General features: G+C 40.6%; 1 long non-coding RNA gene across 1 annotated transcript; it reads left to right on the forward strand.

The window, feature by feature from the left end:
• Positions 1–2,808: 2,808 nt before the first annotated feature.
• LOC120434081 lies at positions 2,809–9,697 on the forward strand. The gene is made up of 4 exons (XR_005608938.1): positions 2,809–2,876; positions 5,865–6,357; positions 7,849–7,940; positions 9,391–9,697. It is a non-coding gene; the product is annotated as an uncharacterized LOC120434081 (long non-coding RNA).
• The last annotated feature ends 484 nt before the right edge of the window (positions 9,698–10,181 follow it).

Raw genomic sequence — 10,181 nt, forward strand, 5'->3', positions numbered from 1 at the left:
TTGTCTCTGGGGCATCTTTACACAGCCTGCACCTGGGGTCTTGCCTGGTGTGATAGACCCCAGCCTCTATGGATCTTGTACTCAGAGCTTGTTCTTGTGCTGCCATGATTAGTGCCTCTGTGCTGTCTTTCAGTCCAGCTTTGTCCAGCCACTGGTAGGATTTCTGGATATCAGCCACCTCCTCTATCTGCCGGTGGTACATACCGTGCAGGGGCCTGTCCTTCCATGATGGTTCCTCGCCTTCCTCCTCTTTCTTGGGTTTCTGCTGCCTGAGGTATTCACTGAGCACGCTGTCAGTTGGGGCCATCTTCGTGATGTATTCGTGGATGTTTCTTGTCTCATCCTGGACTGTGGTGCTGACACTCACCAGTCCCCACATATATATATGTGTGTATATATATATATATATATATATATATATATATATATATATATATATATATATATATATATATATATATATATATATATATATATATATATATATATATATATATATATATATATATATATATATATATATATATATATATATATATATATATATATATATATATATATATATATATATATATATATATATATATATATATATATATATATATATATATATATATATATATATATATATATATATATATATATATATATAGGCTGGGAAGAGTCCCACAGCTCTGGAAAACTTCCTGTGTTGTTCCAGTGCCAAAGACTTCACGCCCAAGGACCTCAACAGCTACAGGCCGGTGGCTCTGACATCCCACCTGATGAAGACCCTGGAGCGGCTGGTCCTGGCTCAGCTTCGCACCTTGTGAGCTCATCACTGGACCCACTTCAGTTTGCCTACCAGCCTGGCATTGGAGCGGATGATGCCGTCATTCATCTCCTACATCGTTCCCTCGCTCACCTGGAGTCCGCTGGGAGCACTGTGAGAATCACGTTCTTTGATTTCTCCAGTGCCTTTAACACCATTCTTCCCTCGGTTCTGAAGGACAAGCTGGAGAACTCTGGAGTGGACCATCACCTCACTACCTGGATTTTGGACTACCTCACCGACCGACCACAGTATGTGAGGACTCAGGGCTGTGTGTCGGGACAGGGTCGCCTGCAGTGCAGGGGCCCCACAGGGAACGGTTCTGGCTCCGTTCCTCTTCACCATCTACACTGCAGACTTCTCCCACAACTCCACCCAGTGCTTCCTGCAGAAGTTCTCTGATGACTCTGCAATAGTCGGCCTCATCACTGATGGGGACGACAAGGAGTACAGAGGACTGACTCAGGACTTTGTGGACTGGTGCCAGCTGAACTACCTCCAGATCAATGCCAGTAAAACCAAGGAGCTGGTGGTAGACTTCCACAGGCACAAGCATCCTCCACTGCAACCACTGAACATCCAAGGTGTGGACATCAAGGCTGTGGACAGCTACAGGTACCTTGGTGTTCATCTGAACAACAAACTGGACTGGACTCATAACTCAGACGCCCTCTACAGGAAAGGGCAGAGCAGGCTGTACCTGCTGCGGAGACTCAGGTTGTTTGGAGTGGAGGGCCCACTCCTGAAGACCTTCTATGACTCTGTGGTGGCCTCAGCCATTTTTTATGGTGTGGTCTGCTGGGGAGGCAGCATCTCTGCTGGGGACAGGAAGAGACTGAACAGGCTGATCCGAAGGGCCAGCTCTGTTCTGGGAGGCCCTCTGGACCCAGTGGAGGTGGTGAGTGACAGGAGAATGGTGGCTAAGCTGTCATCCCTGATGGACAACATCTCCCACCCCATGCATGAGACTGTGAAGGCACTGAGCAGCTCCTTCAGTGGGAGACTGCGGCACCCACGGTGTGGGACGGAGAGATTCGCAGGTCTTTCCTCCCCACTGCTGTCAGACTCTACAATAAAGACTTTTGCAGCTGATCAAACACACAAACCCACACATGTGCAATAAGACTGCTATATGTGCAATTCTTCTTCTGACGAAGTTGTGTTTTTGTATTTTCCTACTCAGTTGTATATAGTATTTGTATTTCTATTTTATGCTATTGTATATATTATTCTATTCTATTTTATTCTATTGTACATAGTATTTTATTTTATTTTATTTCATTTTATTGCATTCCAGTGTTTTCTAATTTCTGCTACATAACTTTGCACTTTTGCTGTAACAAAACAAATTTCCCACCTGTGGGACTAATAAAGGCCATCTTACTTACTTCTTATATACATATATATGTGTGTGTGTATATATATATATATGTGTGTGTGTGTGTGTGTGTGTGTGTGTGTGTGTGTGTGTGTGTGTGTGTGTGTGTGTGTGTGTGTGTGTATATATATATTATGAATGAACAGATTAATTCAAGTTAAGACAGCTATTTACCTACAACCAGACGTTTGACTCAACCATTTTGACAAGAGGAAAAATGAACAAATAAGAACGTGGTCTTTGGTAAATAAATACTATAACCCCTTTAAAATAAAAAATAAACAAATAAGCAAATAAATAAATAAATAAAAGCAGCAATTTTAGGTCAGTTTTAGTCTTTTAGTTTTATATACATTGTGGAATTAACAGGGAGAGTGAAAGAATTTTAAAATTAAAATTTTATTAAAGTGAGAAAACAAACAGTATTATAAATTTAACATAAGATCATTGGAAAATACACGGGGAGATCAATATTATTTATTTATCTGTTTCATTTTCATTATTATTATTATTATCATTATTATTACGGATTCTGAATAAACATCAGTCATCGTTCGTTTTTATGAAATATTTTTTCATCTTAACTTTGACCTTTGCACTTTGCCCCGCAACAGCACTGCAAGCCCTCCCCTTTCTGAGGTAATCCAATCTTCACAACGACAAATGGTGGAAAATCAGAGGCAGCAGGTGAGTGACGTGTACTTTGTAAGGGGAAACAGTTAAGTTTGAATATGTAAGCTTGAATTTGCTTAAGCTACAGTATATAAGTGATGCTGTTGTGCTCTTTAGTACACGTATATATGGTAGTGAGCTTGGCTTATGCTGGGCTTACACTGTGCGATTTTTGGCCCTTTTTGAGTCGTGCGACCGTTTTGGTGATCGGCCGGAGTTTGGCCTTCATCGTGCATCGTATAGTATACATGGGGTAACGAGAAGCGATTAACACCTCACGACCAGCTCCCGATCATCAATCGCTTGGTCGGGAGGGTGTCACCGCAGCCGCTCACACTGCGCACGTGCAAACACATAAACGTCGGTGAAAAAGACGGAGTAGCACGGCAAGTGCACGCGTGTGATCTGGACACAAGCGATGGAGGCACTTGTAGAACTTTGGAAAGCTCATCCGAGCCTTTTCGATGTGGCCTCACAAAATTATCACGACCACAACAACCGTGAAAATAGTTGGATCTACACTGCTGCTCAGTCACAGCTGCCTGATCAATGTTTTTCATTAGCAATTTAGCAAAGTTGATGGTGTGCGTGTCTGTGTGAGTGAAAGACAGAGAGGGAGAGCGAGCGACAGATTTTCTGTTATAACCTTCATTTTATGGACGCACACTGTGAACACTCAGGTCGCATCAGAGCATCGGGCCGCATAGTGTGAGACCCTGCATCGTGACCGATGAACTTCTAACCGCTGCTTGTCAATCGTACAGTTTGAGCAGAAGCTGAATAACGCGACTGGAAAAATCGCACAGTGTAGTTAGTTCTACTTTCGTTTATTTATAAACTGAACAAGTCTTCAAAGCTAGGCTTTGATTTTCCCGCCTCTACCATGATTTCTGTCCAACGACAGTGCCCCTCACCCACCGACTCACTCACATTTATCGAAAATTCTAGATCGTCTGTCAGTTAAGCAACAGTAGCATACCTAGTAGAGGCTTGGTAATAGAAAAATATGACTGGCTTTTGTTTTTACTCTAATCTACTTTAAGTCACATTACACAAGTTGTGGATTAGTATAGAGAAGCTGGTATAAAATTAGTTCTTCATAGCTTGTATATGTTAGCCAATGCTCATGCCAAGCTTATTGAGCTAATTAACCAGGTACTAACAGTATTGTATCACCCAGTGTATTATTACTTTTAGACAACATATAAGTTAGTTTTAACAAAGTAAAACAGAGTTCAGTCAGCTTAACATTTTTAACTGTCAGCGTGTTGTGTCGCAGGGCTCTACAGTCGCACACATACAGTATGATGTCGCGTGCGCCCAGTTTATAGATGTCATTACAGACACGTTGAAAGAAAAAAAAGAAAGAGGGAAAAAATAAAAGCCAAATTACAAGAGTTGGCTATCTGAGGATTAGGGATGGGTACCGGTATCGAACGGTAGTAACCAGACCGAAAAGCAGCACACATTTCGGTGCTTTATTTCGGTGCTTTTTTTTTTACTAAGATGTCATACACTTTGGATTCTAGCCAATCATTTTACCTTTGCAAGCGTAGTAGGTGGGCCCAGGTACGTATGTTCTTTTAGAGCAGAGCTACAGATTAAAAATGCCCAAGGCGAAACGGTCAAAAGTCTGGCTGTACTTCACAGCAAAAGATGCAAACTCAGCAGCCTGCAACAAGTGCTTTAAGCTGATACTGTGCAAAGGAGGTAACTCCTCGAATCTGATGAAACACCTGGCGACGCATGGCGTTTTTTTAAAAGCCGAGAAATGCACCGTATTTGATAGCTTGCTGCGAGACCTCACGCCGTGCACATCTACTGCGGGTGTGGTGCCTGTTATCGGACCCGGAGTTAGCAACATCTCCCAAAAACCCGAAGAGTAGAGTCCTGGCCCCTAGCCCTGCCAGTGTAGCAGAATGATGACGGATGATGATGGCAGCAGCAGCCGTTCTTCTCTGCGTGAGTAGCTTAATGTTGTTCGCGTGTAATTTACGTTGAGTACGCTAACCACGTTATTAAATTAATGCACGTAAGGTGAACTAGCAAACACCGTCGTAGTTACATGCGGCTGTCTTCTTGTTTGATGGCAGATACTCCCTTCACCCTGGTCAAAAAGGCTAAAATGACCAAAGAAAAAGTGGAAAACAGTTAAACATGAGAGGTTTTTGGACAAAGTTTGTGTTTTTCCATTGTTTAAGCACTGCTTCCAGACAAGAGTGATACCATATATGCCCTATAGCTGCAGAAAAGGCTAACATTGTTATCTTTTTACAAAAAAACAGCTGAACATGAGAGGTTTTTGGACAAAGTGTGTGTTCTTCATTCTTTAAGCACCGGTTCGAGCACCGTTTAAGCACCGGCACCGTTTCAAAAGTACCGGTTTGGTACTGGTATCGGATAAAACCTAAATGATACCCATCCCTACTGAGGATCATCTGACTGCAATGGAGGATAGTCCATAAGATATCAAGCTGTTCAGATGTTCAGCAATGTGATTGAAAATTTGGAGTGGACCTAACTTTTGTACTACTGCACATAACTTGTGCACCAGTGCAACCGTTGCAAAATGTTAGTCTAGACCCGTGTGTCATCTGAATGGCAATAAAGAGTTCAGTATTTTATTAAAGAAGAAACACAGTAATAAAGACCATGCTTTTACTACATTATTTTTAAGCTTTAAGGTTTTTGTGTTATATTTTGTGTTCTCACTCTCATCTGAAATACTAAAGGGTTAATCATGATTAAACTATGCTGATCATGAAGACACAGCAGGTGAGCTAATTTCTGGATAATAGCCACATACTTTTTACCCAATCCACTTTAAAACTCAAAATGTGATCAGCATTTAACCCTTTACTGCCTGATAGTGGTATTTTTTCTGATCATTTTGCTTTTGCTGTATTATTATGTTTAGCTTGTGGTTCCATAATATTCTCTGAGATATTGTTTTAAATGTGTGTCTCACTGTAATTTACAAACTTTCCATTGTTGTCTTCATAGAAGTGAGTGCTTCTGTGAAATCCTGTATCAGCGAGAAGATGAAGATGCTGAAGGAGCAGACAGTCACTGGATCATTCCAAGTTTTTGCTGTTTGGAGAGTGCAGATGTCTGAGGGTCTGGGTGACTGCTTCAGATTTTGGTGTGATATTTGGCCTGTTAGCACTGAATATCCAGATAAATAGAGGTACACCTTTAAGGCAGAAGAGTTTGCTGGACTTGGAGAAACATTCTGAATTTATGAGCTGAGAACCAAACAGATCGAGTAACTGACTAATTATTCGAATTTGATTAACATCATAATTAATGTTGTTCCAGGACTGTCATTGAAAGTGACCAGTCACCTTGTTGTGATCTCATAGCTTTGCAAAAGACAGCAGTGGACAGCCACTGACTATATTCAACTTATTCTCCTTTGCTCAGAGCTATATTTTCAGTAAGAAAATATCAGCAAGACTCATGAGCGAACAACTATTCCAGTGTCAACAACCTTTAGGTGAGTGGGATCCAAACGCTTATCCAAACGCTTAATTTTCAGGTGGTCAGTAATCAGATGTCAGTAATGAGTTTCATCACCATTTGTCTAGAATGATGCCCTTGGTGAGACAAGGGCATCATACAGACGCAACAACGTTGTCATCCCCTATGTAGCCGGTGTATCAGAGAAACTCAGGAGAGTTTTCTCCAAGCACGACATCCCAGTGTACTTCAGACCCAGCAACACACTCAGACACAAACTGGTTCACCCCAAAGACAAAACTCCAAAACACAGACTTAACAACGTGGTGTATGCTGTACAGTGCAGCGAGGAATGCCCAGACCTCTACATTGGCGAGACCAAACAGCCACTTCACAAGCGCATGGCACAACATAGAAGAGCCACCTCCACGGGACAAGACTCAGCAGCCCATCTGCATCTTAAGGATAAAGGTCACTCTTTCGAGGATGCCAATGTTCACATTTTGGACAGAGAGGACAGATGGTTTGAAAGAGGAGTGAAAGAGGCCATCTATGTCCACTGTGAGCGACCATCTTTGAACAGAGGCGGTGGTTTACGACACCAACTGTCTGCCATCTATAATCCAGTTTTGAGTTCCCTCCCCAGACGCCTTAACGCCCACTCACATCCTGGGCCATCTGACCTCAGGAATTCACATGACAAGGTGGGGCCAGGTTTCACAATGAGCTCACCCGAAACCCTGGCTGATTAGGTCCCACACCCGCTTTCACACCTTGGCGCATGTGATTAGAGGATCACCAGGGGGTCCTTTGTCCCTCCTTGGGGGGATACTCCCACTGGGTTTAAATCTGGGACTCTCGGCCATTTGACCTTAGAACTGAAGAAGCTTCTCGGATGAGAGGTGAAACGTCTTCAAGCAACTTAAAGAAGTCCAGACGCTTTTCTTTGCAAACTCCTTTGACTACGATGACCTGGATGACTGAGAACCTTCACAGACACCTTGGTGAGACAGTTCCTCCCGGCATATTTCAGAGTGAATGGAGTTGGACTTCTGATCCTTCCAAGATGTCAGTATGTGAAGGCCACAAGTCCTATACGTTTTTGGTTGTATGGAGAAATGCACTAGTCATGATCAATCATCAGGCGTCTGAGAGAACACTAAGAATGGGGCGTTTTGGCGGGTGGCTGTCTACCTGATTTAACCGAGGTGAACCTTAGCAGCAGATCTTAAAACAACACGCACACTTCCTGGGAGTCTGACACTCATTGTATTTGGGAAGTATACACCAAGATACACTGTAAACACTTTTGAGCTACCAGAACAAAGTAAACCCTCTTGTACGATGTAATTAATTGATGTTTTGGTCATCTTAGAACATCACTGATGGTATTTCCATGTACATATAATGAGAGAAGTTCTCCAGCTTTTTATTGGAATGGATCTGAGTGTACAGATGTTGCTGGATGTTAGTGTGAATTGCTGTCTGTCTCTGTGTTTGCCCTGAAACTGACTGGCGACCTGTCCAGAGTGTACCCTGCCTCTCGCCCGATGGCAATTAAGATAGGCCCCAGCCCCCTGTGAATCTACACTGGATGGTCTGAAGAGGATGGATAAATAGGTACAAGTCATTGTTCTAAAAACCTCTTTTTAGACTTGTGAAAGAAAAGTAGTTCACTTACTCATAGTTTATAAAGTACACACATTGTAGTGTTGTTGTTTTTTAAATCATTACTTATTTTTCCATGATAAACTTTCCATATGCAAGGTGATATCTGCCTTGCTGCGTATTTAACCTCAAGTACCAGGATGGGATGACATGCACGTTAGAGTTCACTCAACGGGCAAGGTTGAATTCAGACAATCTCAGAACCTTCACTTACATTAGTAGATGCTGAGTAAAGTAAAAATACAATCTTAAGATGAAGTTTTGATCCCCAAAGCTGGATCCTATATGGAAAAAAAGGTGTGTTGCAAATGTTATGTATACATTTCTGTTTTGATCAAAATATATTTAAGCCTGAAGTTGACATAATCTGCTCTGTATTATCTATCGACAAATTATTAATGGGGAGTGCATGTATGTAAATGCTAGAAAACAGCTGTTTCCATGAAATCTGTTTACCTTCCTAACAAGTTAGAGATTTCATATGAGTTTTATAGGTTGAGTGTGACTATGCCATGACATTAAAAACATTTAATTCAATTCAGTTTTATTTTTATAGGGCCAAATCAGAACAGCAGTTGCCTCAAGGCGTTTTATATACAATACTACAAAGAAAACAGAAAACTCCAACAGTCATATGAACCTCCATAAGCAAACGCTTTGGCAACAGTGGGGATGAAAAACTCCCTTTTAACACCGGTTAAAGAAACCTCCGGCACAGCCATGCTCATGGAGGGGCAGCCACCTGCCGTGACCGGTTTGGGTAATGGGAAATAGGAGAAAAGACACCCTGTGGAAGAAAGCAGGAGATTAATAATAATTAATCAATTAATGCAGCGGTGTATAAACACATGTTGAGACTGCCTTAGAGTTCTTTGATGTTGAGGCAGAGAGGTTTTCATTGAGGTTTTGTTGCATTTATGAAATTACAGAACAAAACTTAAAAAAAAAAAAGTTTATTTACCATTTTTATTGACAACAAAGAGCAGTTGTAGTTAAATGTGTGCACATATAAAACTGTGTGTTCACAGATCAAAAGCTTCTGTAAATCAGCCCATATAACATTTAAGCCTTAAAACCTTTACATTTAAGTTTGGCTATGTTATTGCTCAACTTTTTTCCCTTTCTTTTTGATATTACTGATTATATGCTTATGTCTTTTTTAATATAAAAGTTGATCACAAGGACAAAAGAAAGCCTGTCTCTTTAAGGTTATTGCCTTCTCCTTGTGTTAAGGTTTATGTGTCACACAGTAGATACAGGATAGAAAGTTATGTAATGGTATAGTCTGCAAAGCACCAATCAGTCACAGGATATACAGGCATAGGTGTAATTCTAAAAATGTGGGTTCAAATACCCTGATATATCTAATACATTTTCCCTTTTTTCGTGTAAATATTTACAGCAACGCCTTGGATCATGACCCTGGATCTGATGCACTCCCTTCAAAAGTGTAGTAGATGGACTCAGCTGGCATCTTTCTTTTTGTCGATTTTGGAAATGTTGACGCCAATACCTCCATTGATTTTTGTTTTTTGTTTTAAGAAGGGATGCGCCACAAAATATCTGCTGAATATTGGTCCTGTTGATTAATAATGTATCCATAAATATAAATATTTGTGAGTTCCCAATATTGAACTTGTGTCATATCAGTTTGACACTGCCAAATTTTTCAGTTTGTTTTACATTAAAAACTTTTTTCTGCCACTAAATTTTGATCAAATATTCTCAACATAATAAGCAACTGAAAAAAGAAAAATATGAGCCAAATTTTCAACATCATAATTCGGTGAGGATTTTAAAGTTGGTGCATCCCTACTTTTGTGAACATGGGTGGCCAAAGCTTGTCTTTCTACATTGTTTCGATATACCCGTCTTCCCCTAAGAGACATTTTCAAATCACTAACAGTCCAACACATCTCATTTGAAACAAATAAATGAACAAAACCAAGAGTCAAAATTCTGAATAGAAAAACAGCTCTCATACAAAACAACCTTTTAGACGTTATATTTTACTGAACTGAATTAACTTTAGATTTAGTCTGCTATAATGTAATGATATTCAGCAAACTAAAACTAAAAAAATTTCCATGCCTTAGTTATGATTATTTGGGTATATTTATTTGGTCTACTGGATCAATTACATCTTTTGGGTCAAGAGGGATGATCTTTTTTTAAATCAATTTTTCTCAGCTC

The sequence above is a fragment of the Oreochromis aureus genome, linkage group 17 (genome assembly GCF_013358895.1).
Source record: "Oreochromis aureus strain Israel breed Guangdong linkage group 17, ZZ_aureus, whole genome shotgun sequence".
In the NCBI taxonomy this organism is placed as follows: Eukaryota; Metazoa; Chordata; class Actinopteri; order Cichliformes; family Cichlidae; genus Oreochromis; species Oreochromis aureus.